Here is a 16,332-nt window from a genome sequence, read left to right as displayed (position 1 = left end):
TGGCTTTCTTTATTAGAGCTTTAACAGCTTTTCATCCCTACAAGTTTTCCAACTGTCCCAGCAATGAGGGCTCAGTGCTTCACAGGAATCCACTTACAAAGGCAGTAGCTCTCACCATGAGAAAATTTCATCCTACATCTTGTACCTGGCTTGATTTCATCCCACTATTTTGGCTGTAGCCAAATAAATAACTTCGTCATCTGTCTTCTGTTTAATGTTTGTAACACATCAGTTCTTTCAATTGGTGTTAAGACTCCATCTTTTTTGCCAAAAATCTAGATGGTATCTAAAATCCAATCTTCTAAATTGCAAAGATGTACCAGCAGAACAAGGGTTTGCTCCCTGCTTGGTAACAAGGTTCCCAGACCAGCCAGAATGGCTCCTGTTGCAGTTACATGACACCATAGCTGCCACCTACTCACCCATCCTTAGGTTTCTCTTTGCATTACTTTATTTGCCGTGTTTCTCCCTCAAATCTATCATCTCCTCACTTGGATTACTTTTTTCTTTTCATGTGCTAGTTTGCACTTTTCCTAGTTAACTGTAAAGTTTTCTGACCACACAGCAATATCTCTGGCCTTGAGCTATTACTCCTATCTAGAAGCGATCTTCTTACACATAAATTAGCTTCACAAACTGGCAGTCCCTCCACAGCCAGAAGCATGTACACACCTCTTATCAGTAAACAGTAAATTAAATAGCCAGAAGTCTCATCTTTTCAATATTAGAAGTAAAACTGTCTGCTTTTCAACAAGTCAACCAAATAGACATGATGATTCTTCCTCATTATTAAGAAAGTCCTTCTTGCTCATATTTCTTGGTCATATTTCTCTAACACGTTAAATGAGAGAGTTCTAACACATAAGGAAGTGCTGAATATTGTCCATCTCTCTGCAGCTAAGCACATATGAATGGGTACTAGAAGATTCCTTATCTGCTCCCCACGTTGTTCCTCAAAACCAAGAGCACGCTCTGACCCCGTGGCATGGCAGCAAGCTACCCACTGGTCTACAAGCACCTAAACAAAATACCCTCCATATGAATTCAGAAAACCTTGCAGGTCCTGAGGATCCTGTATTTATCCACACAGAAAAATCAGAGACAATTTTCTGAAAGAGCAGAACAGCTAAAGAGAATAGGCTTAATTCTCCCTTCAACCCCTGTGACAGCTGGGAGCCTGAAGTAATTGCTAAACATGATGAAATTACTTTAGACATACAAAATCAAGAGGAAAAAGCACCAACCTCCTGCAGTGTGATAACAGCAGGGAAAATCAGCTTCTTTATAGTTCTACCTTTCTTCTGTGTGTTACGCACTTTATTTGTTCTTGGGACACATGGGTTGCTACACGTGGATCCATCAGTCTTTTAACTGCATTCAATTTGTTTGGTTTAAGTCACAGAACAAGGTTTCTTTTAAACACCACCACTAAAGCAGCAAAATAAGTCATGCTTCACCCAAGTCTTGGCTAAGCTGTGGAAGGAGCTCTGCTCCAAAAGGAAAGAATTAGGCAGATCAGTTTTGGCAGCATCTCTGCGAGCACCAGACAAAGAAGTTTTCAAGACAAGAAAAAATGCAGGCTGCGATAGAAACTGAAATCCAACCAGGAGCACAAGTGGAAACAAAAAGACACACTCAGATGCAGGTGTCTGAAGGGCCTCAGTGGGGTTTGTCAACAAAAAGTTCTCAGAACAAATGCATAACCACCACTGTGTTAGGACATAGGGGAGACAGCATCACAATTCCTCCTTTATTTTGTTTGTTGTTTAATTCTTTTAAGCAAGAGAAAAAAGAAGTCAGTGGTTCCCTGACTTTTAAATTTATAAATCTCTTTTCAGTTTGCTCTCATGGAACACATCTTGGTAAGTTTACCTCAAAGGCTCATGTCTCACCCCACACACAGAAATGCATACCCTGTTGTGCCAGCACCGTACCCAGCACAAGAGCCAGCTCCTAAAATTATCCCAGTATGGCACAACACAGGCAGGGAGAAAAGCTGTTTGTTCTGCAGCAGCCTGGAACCAAAAACTGCACTTCCACTCGAGCAGCAGTGACCCCCTGGCTCTCTAATTCTCACAGAGACTTTCCACCCACATCCTCAGTGCTGCACTTCACTCTCCAAAGGCTGGAAGAAACACCTGCTGCATTTTTCTGTTGTTCTCCACACAGCTCAAGAGCCAGAATGAAAATCAAACTCCCACTTCAGAAAGTTACACAGGATAGCATCTTGCAGCCCAGCTCTCACATTTCATCAGTGCAGACCTTTTCTGAAGCTCCCACATGATATCCCAAATGCTGCAAACCCCAAATACACCAACCAGAGTGCCCAGGGTCACCTAATCCCCAGCCACCAGCAGCTCTGATCCCTGAGCAGGCTGCCAGAGGAATGGGCAAAGGACCAGATGAAAGGATTTGTACATCACTACAAAAAAGTAATAACCACCACTTTGGCCAGACCAAATAAATCCAGAGCTGACAGCTGTTATGGATGGCATGGCAACAGGTAACCAAGGCCACAACAATGACAAGATAGTTTAAACCTGCACAAAAGAGAGTGATGCACATCATAGACCTGAAAAGGGATCTGCATCCATATTCTGATTGCCTCTGTATGTGAAAATCCGTGATGTGCCTCTCTCCTGCTTTGTAGGCATGCCTTAATAGGATGTGACTGGGTATGGCTTTAGTGACACATTTGCATTCAGAAATCTCTACGACACACAGACAGGAACTGAGTTTTGGGGTGGGTTTTTGTTTGTTTAGGGTTTAGGGGTGTTTTTAATTAAGCCTGTACAAAACGGCAACACTACTTTACACCAAAGAAGTTTTGCTCCTTTATGCATCACAGCAGATAATTGGAGCCACAGGGCAAGAAAAAACCTGTTTACTATGCAAAATGTCTGCAGCTTAAGTGACACCCAGGGGATGAGTGAGTTACACAATCATGAAGATTTTGAGTATTGCTGTGACAGATGTTTTGGGGACAATAGTTTGAAAAATCCTGGAAAGATGTTTAAGCAATGAAGTTGATGCCTCAATTTTTCCACCTTGTAATTGTTTCTTGAAGGCAAAATAATTTATATCCATGAGACTGAAGTTCAGCCTCTAATTCCATGCTTCACTGCCAGTGCCTTTAAAGAGCAATAAACACAGAAAATATTCCAGGTTTTCCATTAGGTTGATATCTCGTGAGCCTGAGTTCCATCCTATTTTGCAGAGTTTTATGCTTGGAGTGTTTTTCAACAAGAAATCTGCAAAGCAGCCCTATGACTTTTTCCTCATCAGACCATGAACCTCAGCCAGGATATGGTCCCCCAAAATGTGTATAGTTATTTTATTTCATCACTCCTGGTCTAAGGGGCTTTCTATATGAGTCTTTCTCTAAGGCACACAGTAGCTGAGAACTGCTCTAAACTTCTGTAGCACAAAACTTCTGGTACAAATTATTCCTTCATTTTCACTGCTTTCATTCAAACATTTACTTGTTCCTAATACCTTCAAATACCCCATCATCTCTACAACAACTGATCTCCCCAGATCCATCAATCCCTGCAAGATTAAACAGAGCCCACGCAGGCCAACACTGTGATGTCATTACAGCCAGTGTCTCCAGAGGCAGATTTGGAGCAAAAAGGCCTTTTGCCAGAGCAGGTATTTCCATGTAGGGAAGCTCAGACTCCTGAAGCCCACCTCAGAGAGCACAGCATGCTGGCAGCTTTATCCCTTCATAAACCAGCAGTCCCCCACCTATGGATGTCTGCCTGCTTTCCTCTGCTCTCCTTTAGAGACAAGTTTACTCTGAATACCACTGGAGATAACTGAGCCGTGTAAGTCATTTACTGAATTACAGAAAAAGCTCGGGAATGCTCTGATGCCAACGCCAAGAAGCAATTTTCAAGTGTAGAGCCACTCTCCTTCTCTTCTGCAGTGCTGACAAACCAGTTGCCTTGTAATGTTTGATCACAGTCTTCTAAAGGCTCAGAAAATACATTCCATTTATTATGTGGCTACTAAATAATTTACTGCAGTCTTTTTTTGAGCCATATGCAAAACAGAGACCTGCCAGATTCAAGAGTCTCTTCTTCCCGTATTAGAAAGGAAGACTAGGACTCAGAAAGCATCTAAATGAGCAAGAGGCTGTTGACTCCGCACTGGTCTCAACACTAGCAGGGATGACATTTCCAGTAAGCCTAACAGAACATGCTCCCCAAAAAAACTGCTTCACTTAAATAACCATTTAAATAACCATTTTCCAGATCAGCTTTCTTTAAAATCACGCACCAGACTTGAAATGCCAAGGAAAACAAAACCGCCTGCCTGCATTTAAGGTTTTGCTGCTTAAGAACCAAAGAAACACATCCAGTCAGAGCCCAGGACTTGCGTCAATGTTATCTTTGTATCTTTGTGCAGAACTGAAACAGATCCCACACAAAGCCTGTGGCAAGGGAGAGAAGCACACGGGAAAATCTGCACTTTTCACAGCAGAAGGAGACAGATAACTGGGCAGGCTGCTCACTGCTCTATGAAATACCAGGATTGTGTGACATCCTTTCAGACCAACACCATTAACTCCTGCAGATTCCCCGATGACATTTCTGTCTTCATCCTTTTAAGCCTGTTCTATGCCAACCAGCAAATTCCAAAATGAGATCCCTACGGTGTCTTCCTGAAATCAAACACCAAAACAGCTGCCTTTACACACAGCCCAAAACAAACTGATTTCTTTGCTTGGAATTTAATTTTGGATTATCCATTACAACCCAGCAGGAATTGCCAGCAGCATGGAGCACAAAAAGAGAACTGAGCATGGCACAACAAGGAGTTGGGGGGCACCTATGGCAAGGAAAACCAGTTGATAACTCCTTGGCAGATATCCTAGGAATTTGCTTGATACAATCAGGTTTAAAAGGACAGCTCAAGAAACACACTGGGTTTTTTTAAAAAAATAAATCCTGATGGTGCTGATGGTTTGCAACTTATTGTTAGGATACAGTGCCTATAATTTAGAGCCATGTGTTGGTTACTTCCCTTTACACCCTCCAAGTTAGCAGCCTGCACTGCCATCAGTAAGAACTTGCATCATTTGTGTTCAGTTTCATTACAGGACTCTGCACAAATCTGTGACAAGTTATTTAACAAAATTCAAGGGGGAGAAAGAAAAATGAAATCAAACACTGACCATTATTTGCAGTTTGCTATGGATACACACCAAGCAGGAATTCATCTCTCTCTATTCACTAATAATGCTTACTGAAGCTTGGCTTATACCTGCTCAGTCAATATGAGACAACAGAAACTACTCATTCACATTTCTGAATTTGACATCTTTGCTCACACAAAGAAAACAAAGATGCAGCCAGACCCTTTTGAAGGTACCATACACTGATGTGGAAGGAACAGAACAGCTTTTTCCCTTCTTACAGTGAGAGCTTTTCCAGAATGCACATGAAAATTGTGACCACCAATTCCTTCCCACTTTCTCTTACCCTGCTATCACTACAATATTACCCATTCCTTCATGTGGCATCCATAACTCTGAGACAGCCAGGAAGCCCAGGGCTGTTATTCCATAAAAAAGTATGGAGTACTTTGCCTTCCTCTAAGCAGGTGCAAACCCATATATAAAATCCTCACAGCAGCAGAGAGGACCTAAGAGAAATGGGATTGATTCCCTTTTCTGTAATGCTTTGTTTTCCCTGTTCCAACATCCACAATTTCCTAATCTGACTATTCTGAACTTTTACCAGAATTCATTCCCTTTCAGAAGGTTTGGAATCAAAAAAAAGCCTTAAAGATAACACAAAGGTATAATTTCAAATGATTTTAATGTAAATGATATCAAGTGTCTCTCTCATAATCCAACCCAAAGGTCCCAAGATAAGAGCAAGAGAGACAGAATGTGCAAATATGAGCACAGGGTGGTACCTCATGGGCCTCATCCTTGTTTTACAGCTCCACTTCCTACTTGTGATGCATAAATTTCTTTTTCCTTAATCAAAGTTATCTGCTTACGCATTTTCTAAGCTAAACATTTGGATTGTTTCTCTTCTCATGAGAAATAAGCCCATTTTTTGACATTTGCTCACAGCCAAATGAAATGTGTTTTCATTTGCAACAGTGTAATAAAGAAGCCAAAGTTAGAGTTTCCTCTCCTGCTCCTCAGCTGCCTCTGCATGCTTGTAATGCAGTCATTGATTTGGGAGTAAAAGAGATTAATACTAATTGGCACAAGCTGCAGCAAGGAAAACTTTGACTACCAATAAGAAAACAAGTATTTACAGCAACAGCAGCTAAGCACTGGAACAGACTGCTCAGCAAAGCTGGAGGATGGTCCTGGAGATGTACAAAACTTGGCTGGACAAACCCCTGAACAACCAGACCTCACTTTAAAGCTCATCTGGGGTTGGACATCACAACCTCCAAAGCTCCCTTTTAATGTAAATTTAATGCCAGATTGAAGAGCAGGTATTTATTGTCAGATCGTGTGCCTACAAATCTTCGGAGATATACACCCCAAATCAATTTTTTATTTCCAGCCTTGTGGAAATGAGGCATGAGCCATGCAATTCCATGCTGTTTGTTCAACCATTGTTCCTCGCCACCTTCTCCCAAACCTGCAACAACTTCAGAAACAACTGAGCCAACATCAGAAATGATTTGATAGAGGGCTCAGAGCTAATCATATTTTTAAGTGTTTCAAAATAAATATAAACATTGACACACACTGAGCAGTCACACAGCTGGAGGCAACCAGAGCACACCATTAGAGTAGATGGCTCGATCATTAAATGCTTTACAACATTCCTCTTTCCCTGCCTAAGGCCTTCATCCTGAATGAAACACGGCTGTAAAAGGGACTGGCAGAGCAGGTTGGCTGCATCTCTGAGGCAAGATGTAAGACAGACAGAAGAGCATCCCTGAGTGCATCAAAGGAGTCCAGGGAAAAATACTGGGCAGGAAAAGATGCATTTAATCCATATATACGTGCTGATTTATGTCCTCACATGACAGCTTTCCTTACCACTTGCTGTGTCTTGGTAAATGCTTGAAATTTTATAAAATAGAAAAAAACCCACCAAAATACACTTGATAAAAAGAGTCCTGCTCAGTAGAATAAGAACAAAACAAAAGCACTGCAGTACACACAGGATCTGCCAGCAGGAGGGGTCCCTCCTTGTCACCAGGAGGGTCAGAGCAGCGCTAACTACACTAGGCTGGTGCACAGCTTCTACTGATTTACTGTGTGGCCCACATTGGAGACAGAAATAATATTTTAAACAAGACATCCAAGATGAAATCTTCAAGGTTCCTGCTCCTTCATGAGAAACTCCTTAATTGATAAGGAGGTCACAATCCAAATCACTGAAGAAGTAATCCAAAAGCACATCAGAATTGCATTAGAAAAGCAAGAAGCACAGACAAGAGGCACTTACTGTGCCTTTCCTTTAAAAACCTCAAGTGTTTCTTGTGTCCAACAGAGAATATTTTATACAATAGAGCGGCAAAATGCAAAAGCTCTAAGAGCTGTCAGCCCCAGTGTACCTGCAGGAAGCATTTCCCACCACAAAGTTTCCTATAAATCAAACAGCCAGACCCATTTCACCACTGTTGAGAAGAGAGGTGCTTTGGGGCTTACACTTCACAAACACAAATCCATCCACACAAACGAGAAGCTGAAGGTTTTCCTTCTGCTGCACGCAATTTTTAAGCACTTCAAAGTCATCTAAGTGTGCTGTCTTCTTTCAAATAGAGATTTGTCTGGTTTTCAGTAAGATAGTGACTGGAGGCCCCACTTGAAAGAGAGGGTTCCATCTTAGGTGTGGCACTTCAGTGCTAAGATGAGACTCAAGAAATTTTAGGTGCATTTTCTCATAGCTTTTCTGTTTAATAATTCCATTTTCAGCCTTTTGGACCCTTAGGTTGTAGTCTTGTGAACCAGCTGGCACTGAATAACACTGCTAAAGGTCATAAAGTAATTTTGCATTTATGCCATTACTACAAGCAAGTTGCTACTGTGCAAAAATCATTGCTTCAAGCCCTCTCAGATCCTGAGCTCACTTTTCAGTAAGAGTTAACAAAAAATTAATTAATCAATCTGCATTAGCTCACTATATAACCAGGTCAAAAAAAAAACACCCTAAGAATTGTCTGTTCAGATATATACAAGCCAACATACTCATTTGCTCTGGTCTGCTGAGTGCCTAATTCACCAGTGAGATTCTGGCTGAGACCAATTTGAGCCAGCAACAAATATCTCTCAGCATTCTCCTTTTATTTCCATTATTTGTCTCATCTAAGTTGTAGAAAGTGAAAAACAACATCTCCCAATATACACCCTCCCACCTCCAAAAAAACCAACAATTTTTTTTAGAAATATAAATTAAGACAGACCTAAAAGATGTCAACAAAACCAAAAAAAAGTCATCTTTTCTCAAACCTCAGTAGAATCAAGAAATTAAATAGCCCAAGGGTATCATGTTCTGTCTTTTCTTAACATTATGAAGAAATTTCAGCCCTTGATTTCCATACCCTGTTTTAATTCATGTAAGTTTAATCACAAAAAGTAATTTAATCTTACTTCTTGTACCAGCATATTAGCATTTCATTTTCTGTGCCTTTGTTTCAGCTGGTTTAATATAGCCATTTGGAAAAACCAATATGTCCTAATATTTTCCCTCCACTTTTCATTCAAAACAACATCAAATTTTCTCTAGTTCCCACTGAAGTCTCCCCTCTCATTTTTCTCTCTACTTATTTATTGAGCCAGGCCTCACAGAGCAGGCTAAATATCTGTCACCCTTTAAAAAATTTCTTTTTTCAGAGTTCCAGCAGGTTGTAAGCTAAAGAATATAAGTCTCTTGTGGTACCACCAGACAGCCTCAAGTATTTCACTGGAACTTGCAGAGATTGCTAGAGTGGAAAACACATCACATAACATCAAAACAAACAAAAAAAAAGACAACTCTGATTTATTACTCAACCACATTTCTCAGACTTTATGTAAATGTATGCATTAAGGGTTTTTTTCTGCCCTCTGCCTAGAAAACATTTTACCTCTCAAAATAAAGCAGCTGCTCAATGCTGGCATTGAAAATACATTTTAAAAGCGAGACCAGCATAAAATAGTGTGGGATTGTCATGGCAAGTTCCCTTCTTCCTGCCTTGCTTTCTCAGCTCTGCTTTGGGAAGGCAGAGCTCTTCCCTGGCACTTCTCTCCCCCTGGCTCCTCACCAGCCTCCCAAGGGGGACACCTTTTTTTACTTACGTGACTGTAAACACATGGAAAATTGAAGATGTTCCAGGCTCTCTCCTCCTTCACCACTTTGGTGAACTCCCATCTCTCCTCTCATTCCCTGCACTCTTTCCTTTCTGCAGGTCCTGGAAATAGTTGTATATTTGAACAAGAACATTTTGTTACTGCCTAAAATCTCTCTCAATTCTAATTTGTGACTGCTTATTAGAAGCCATGGAAAATATATTGAATTCAACCATCAGCCAGGAAAGGCCTTATTGATTATCTTCACTTACCTTTCACAGGAAGCCACCTCTGTATTTCATGTCATTCTGTAAGTGTCAGTTCCCTATGATGGGGGTCTCTCAGGCTAAATTTCTGCCATCCATTACTGTGAGAAAGCCACTGTTCCAGACAGCCACAGATTCTCACAGATTTTAAAAGTCATCATCATATTTGAGATCATTTTGTCTGGCTGTTGAGTGCTCTGATGCCAAAAACCACATGAGGCAGAAAGAGCTGTCCCTGAACTCGCAGGAAGCCAAGTAAAATACGATTCTGGGCAGAGAGGAAGATCCCAGGTATCCCTACAGCCCAGATTAGTGCCCCAGAGCTGAGCTGGGAAGGACAAGGCTGGTAGACTCAGTGGATGCCTAAGGAGCCAAGAGGTAGGAGCCCCTCTGGGCCTGCCCAGAGGAAGTGGAAGGAAAGCAGCAGGAAGTTCGAGTTCCATAAAAAAACTATGACCACAGGTACACAGTGTATCTAATGACACAGTAATTGTAAAACCCCTTGCACAAAGGCTTTACTCAAGTGGCCTGTTCAAACATGTTAAAAGCCACACATTTACCCTACACGATCCCAAGGTCTCAGTAATCTCCATGTCATCAAAGTGCTGCATGATCTTGCTGGATGTGATCCATCACAACCTACCCCTGAACACGTACCTGTGTAATTCAGTGCTTGTATGAGGCATCTGGTACTCTGTTAAGCTCTGATTTCCAGCCATCAGTGCTATTGAAATCCCCTATATAAGATGTTCTGGCAGTTTTTGAAGCCTGAAGACATTAAGGTGCATGATTTCTTCGTGGAGCACATCTGTCTTCACAGCTTCAGAGCTTCCCATCAATGTCAAACCCAGGAGATTTTCACAGTGAACCTGCAAAGGTGCAGGTCTCTGACAGAGATGGATGATGAAAGCTCTTCTCTGCCTCTCTGCTGTTTTTCCAAATTAAGAACAGAGTGACTCCTACAAGCCATTTCCTAAGGAAACGTTACGCCAGTGTCCTGTTTTCAATACCCCTCTCTGCTGAGAAAAGCATGACAAAATGCAAGCATTTACACAATTCGCTGTTGGGGGATTTATGAATTTATTCAACACTTAACTAAACCTTCTCCAGTTCTACTCAGCAGAGATCCATAAAATACAATATCCATTTAGCTTTATCAAGTTCTATCAAGTATATTACATGGAAGGAACTAAATTACATATCTTCATAAAGCCAGATGAACTGATGATAAAAGTGAGTCAACAGCTGAATTTGGCTTCATGCAAAATAAGTATCAGTTCAGTACATTTTCCAGCTCAGTAGATATTTTTCTCCTCATCTATGCATAATTCTTGTGCCATTAAAATGATGGATCAGACACCAAAGCTTTAGATCTCCTGTACATCCAATCAGAGTTCCCACATGGCATGTGACCATGAGCACCCCAGGAGTCCTCAAGTAACATTTCCACAGCTTTCTGAGCATTTTGTTGATTTAACAACAGTGATCCCAGAAAAGGGGGAACCGCCACTGACTTGCTGCATTGAACCTGGACAAATACTTAGGCTTTTGCTTCCATCTTCACTATCCCAAAAATGACAAAATTCAATCTTCATTTGTGAAAGACTCTCTCATGGGCTAAGCAGATGGATAAAGAACATCTTTGTTGCTAATTTCCTTTGGGTTTTGGTAGGAGATACAGAGAGCTAAGTTCAGAAAATATCAGTCAGTCATTCTTAGGCAGACACAGAAAAAACATAAGTACTGCAAACCCACAGTGAAGCTGCTTAATGTCTGTTTTAGGGCATGCCCAGATGTGCACCAATCTTATGGGAGCTCAGTCAGCTCTCCCAAATGGAATTTGCAACAAAACCTTCAGTGACATCATGTTCTGAAGTTGTCAGTGCATCTCTAAACTAAAGCAGGTATGACTACATCTATTAAGGGTTCTATTAACTAAGCACCATGTTAGAAATAACATGGTAACAGGCTCTCAGTGCAAAAAGCTCTGTGAGGTTCTGTTTTCTAGATTCTAAACCAGAACAATACATTCCTGAATAACTGGCAGCTCAGGATGGATTTTGCTTCTCCCTGTTCTCTTTCACGATTTTCTACAATGGACTCTGCTGCTGTAACACTTGCTAGAAAAATGATGAGAAAAAAATAAGCTTACACAGTCTGGGATCAAAAGCAATTTTTTCAGGTCAGCCATGGTGTTCTGCAAGGTTTTCCTTATGTGAGCATCGAATGAGACTGAAAGGCAATCAAAAATTGCTCTGAAGGTGCCATAAAACCTTGACTTCTCATCACTCTGTTCTCAAGAAATTTGCCCACATTGCAGCTTTTAGTGGTTGTGACTTGACATCGTTTAACCCTAATCACAGCTCTCTCGCTGTAACCCCTTTGCAGCACTGCTTTCTCCAGGACTGACAGCACATTTATGGAATCAAAACCACCCCCCTCTTCTGTTCCATTCCACTGCCTGAGCCAGCAACAAATGAACATCCTTGCTCCTCGGAGCAAAGTGGCATCAAGGGAAGGAATGAAATATCATCAGGTCACTGTTTCCCAGGATAACTTCAGGGTGGCATAATATCCCAAAGACCCCAAGTGCTGTGAACTAAGGCTAAAATCAAATTGTACTCACAGAATTTAGAGAGGAATAATCCTTTGCTCTATATTGCTCTGTTCATTCCACTTCTCAAGGATAGTGGACTGTGAACTGACTGTACAGGAAATGACAATCTTTTTATAGACAAAACCCTGTAATCTTGCAAGAAATTTCAGGGGAAAGAAGCGTGCAGTTAAGCACATTCAAAAGTCCTTTTATGGACAATGGCAAATTTTGAACCTGCGGAAAAGGTTTAGACTTCAGCAGAGAAGCAAAAAACTTCTGACCAGCAAACCAGAAAGGTCACTTCTCACACTTGCACTCAGAATGCCGAGATAACAGCTCCCAGGGAAAAAAATGTCCAGATTTTTTCAAATGGAAAAAAATGTAACAACTACAGACTCACTCCACAGAAGTTGCCAGCACTCAGGCAGGGAGTCCCTCAGAGACCCTCTGCTAGACTGCTCTAAGCAAAGCTCAAATTTTAATCCCATTTCTTTAATGCATGTTGCAGCCTGGCTGCTATTGCCAACATGGGACTCTGCAACAAGCGCCTTAAAGCCTAAACTGCATCCAAGTCTTCCAGTGGAACTCCTGAGTGTTTGAATCCACAAGGACTACAAGGCAGTGTGAAAACAGGTTTTGTGAAAGCTGCTTCACTGTTGTAATCAGCATACAAAGGATTCTCAATAATTTTGGGTAGCTGATGTAAGCCCATCCGCCCTCTTCCTGTGTCGCTGGCCCGAGACACTCAGGCAGGCAGCCCCTTCCTGCCTCTGGCTTGGCAGGACTGCAGGGATCAGCCGCTGTACTGGAGCAGAATCTCTGAAAAGATTGGTTTCCCACCAGCCACTGGGAACAGAAATGACCTCCAGAATATCTAGCAAGAGATCTCAGGGCAGTCCCAGTCTGCAGAGCCCTGTTGGTGAAACAGATCTGTTGAAGCGACCGTATCAGACAGCAAACCCCAGTGCTCCAGGGAGCAGGTTTTGTACAGCAGCACAATATTCTATAGAGCAGAACACTGCAGCTGGAGGAGCATCACTGCCAGAAGTGACAGTGGCCTTTCAGTCCAGCAGAGAAAGACAGGGATCCACAGTCATGACTCTGTCCTTTCTAACCACATACTAGTTCAGACTGAAAACAGACTGTATGTTCAAAACTGTGGCTATGGAGTGAAAAAAAATCACAGACTTTGATGTGGTCAAGTATAAACTTGACTGTTTTACACCATCTGCTGCAATGACAACCTTAAGTGTTACCAGTCCCATAAAAGATATCCTAAAGCCAATCCAGCCAATGCTGAAATAAGGCATTTCTGCCCACATGACTCTCACATCTATGAGTTTAATATTCTCATTTTAAAAATAACAAGTCCCCTGCCTCAGGATGCTTGGAAAGCTCTGTGCTATTCACTATTTGACCTTTCCCCTTCTTGTTACTGGGGAGGCTGAGTTGATCAGCTTGAGGAAGGGACTTCAAAACCCAAACTGTTCAATTGTCAGGCCTTCAAAAGTAAATTTTTCCTGAGCAAGCAGCTTGTGCAGAAGGAAGGGAACGCATCTAGAGAGAAACAGTGGCAGCTTTTAGTACATGTGGACAAACATAGGTGTGGCTGTTCCCACTGGCAGTTAGGAATAGAATTTAGTCTGTTCATTTATACCTGGTGTGGTTGTTACAGGCCAGGTTCTGTGTCCTGCACTGAGAGCTGTGGGCACCCTGAAACACAAACAAGGAGAAAGAGACAGATCTGCTTCTGTTGGTGTCAGATCCTTGCCATCCATCAGTTTGGCATTGCTGCAGGCGAGCACAACCCGGAGAGCAGTGAGGTGTTTCCTCACTGTTTCCAAGAATAGGAAATGGCAGAAGTCTGCTTAAGACAAAACTCCTCGGGGATGCAGCCTTACAAACCACTGCAAATATTTACCAGAAAGGTCTTGTTCGTCTCCACACACAACACATATCCTTTGCGAAGGAATGAAATTAGAGGGGATTAGGGAGGAACAGATGCATGTTCAAAGCTTGCCTTCAATTTGCATTGATTTTTGTTTTGTTTTTCAAAAACGTTTAGGTGAATCTTCAACCAAAACAGTTTGAAAAACACTGCCCATCTTCTCCTCTCCCCAAGGCAGGACCAGCCACATCTACAACATTGCTGACAGAGTGTTCTCCACCTAATGGCTTCAGCTCCTCTTAGCTGAGGCCAAACTCAGCAAGGTCAGTCCCAAGAGGCCATTAATTAACAGGCTCCCAACCAAATCAGCACTTTCTTGTGTAGGGAAAGACTTACAAGAATGGTTTACAGTTTTAATCTGTGACTCAGCAGGCAGCCATGGAGAAGACAAACTATACCCTGCTGGCCAGGGAAGTAAGGGTGGGGGAAATAAAACCTAGAGGTAGAGAAAGGGCAATTTAATCCAGTAATTGTCTGCCAGCAGGGACAGTCATGAATCCATCACAAACAGGGCTCCCAGGAAAAGCAGCCGGGAACAGCATGAGCTACACTCTGCATCTGGTTTAAAACTTACCCTTGGACCTCTGCATGAACTTGTCCTATTAGCTTCTATGTGCAATTGTAGCCACGATCTCCACAGTGCCACCTAATAGCGAGTCCTGTAACTTAATCATGTCATGACACTTCCTCTCATTTTGCTTCTAAACTTCCCACCTGGCAATATTGCTGGGGTCCCCTTGGTTCTTCTGGTCTGAGAACAGTAAGTAATGACGACTCCTCTTCTGGTCACTCATCAGTTTGTAGTCTGCTCATCCTTCCTTCCCTCCAGTCATTTTCAGGCTCCAGGCAACGTTATACACTCTATAGGTCACCATAAAATCAAAGCTCTACCTGCACATGGACTGAAGCAGAATGTGACAAGTGATCTTTTGTTTAAATACAGTGCTCACTTGAGCCACAACTGCTCAGATCCTCATCTGCAACACAAGAGCCCGGTAAGATAGATGAAACAAACAGAAAGAGGCTGAAAATAAATGCACATGATGATACTTCAGTCTGGAGTGAAGGTGGCACAGTGGGTGCTGAGCCAAGGCAAAACACAACATAAACAGGTTAAATAATTAGGCAATCATTTTGGCTGGGTTTTGTTTCCTCTAGCCAGGGGATGCCTCTGATGGATCACAGTGTATTTTTACTCACTGTAAATGGCATTAAGAGGTGGTTGCTCTGTTATGCCCTTAAGGTTAACAGATGCTTTATACCCAGCTGCATGGAGAATCACTGTGCATGCTCCTCGTGGAGCAGCAAGTCAGATTACCTGCAGATAACAGCATCTATAAAATGTTTTAATATCAAAGCATAAAGCAGGAAGGAAAAGGGGAGGGGGTTATGGAGAAAAAAAACAACCCAAAAACAAAACTAAAAACCCCCAGCCCCATTCTTCCCTCCACAGGTCATGCCAGCCATGTTTGTATTATTGCTAGGGAAAATTTTGCTGAGTCCACTAAAGAACAACCTCAGACCATTTCAAGTGAGGCCCACATGTGGGACTGCCTGTGCTGCAAGCAGAGCTGCTGAGATGGTGAATATGATCAAGTACAAGCAGTGACAAAACTCTGCCTTGCTGGATTTGTTAGGAGCAGTGGGTGGTCATGGTGTAAAGTCAGCTCTCTTGCTAAGCTGTCACTGCTGAAAGTCATCAAAAATGATTAGGCCTTTTTTTTTTTAATATTTTATCATTCATATTCAGTCTGTGGTGCCAGCACAGTCAGGATCTATAAACTCTTAATTTCCCCCAGTCAAACTTATCACCAGAAGATTATTTTCTGAAAGTAAATATTAAATGGCAGAAGGATGAGCAACAATAAATAGGTAAAGTAGTTAATGAAGCTATAGAGGCATCCACAGTGTAACCTCCCTGATCTAATATTTCTGCATACAAAGACAAAGAAATCAGCGTGAAAGAACAGAACATGTGATGAATACTTGGCAACTGATACAGAGCAAGACTTCTAATGACATTTTCACTGGATTTCAGGGGTACTACTGTGCCTCGTTATATGCAACCTGCAGCCTTCTCTTATTGAAGGAGGCTTTGAGAACAGGAAGGGTAAGAGGAAAACACATTTGCTGCTAAGTGTGCAGAAATAATCACCTACACAAGGTGGCTTTTATCTCTATTTCCCTCCTTCAGGTCCCCTCACTCCCATGACACACTTCATAGATGTGAATAATGACCAAGACTTGCCCCTTTTGTTATACCATT

This window comes from Cyanistes caeruleus, chromosome 5 (genome assembly GCF_971803275.1).
Source record: "Cyanistes caeruleus chromosome 5, bCyaCae1.hap1.1, whole genome shotgun sequence".
In the NCBI taxonomy this organism is placed as follows: Eukaryota; Metazoa; Chordata; class Aves; order Passeriformes; family Paridae; genus Cyanistes; species Cyanistes caeruleus.
This window is presented reverse-complemented; position numbering follows the sequence as displayed.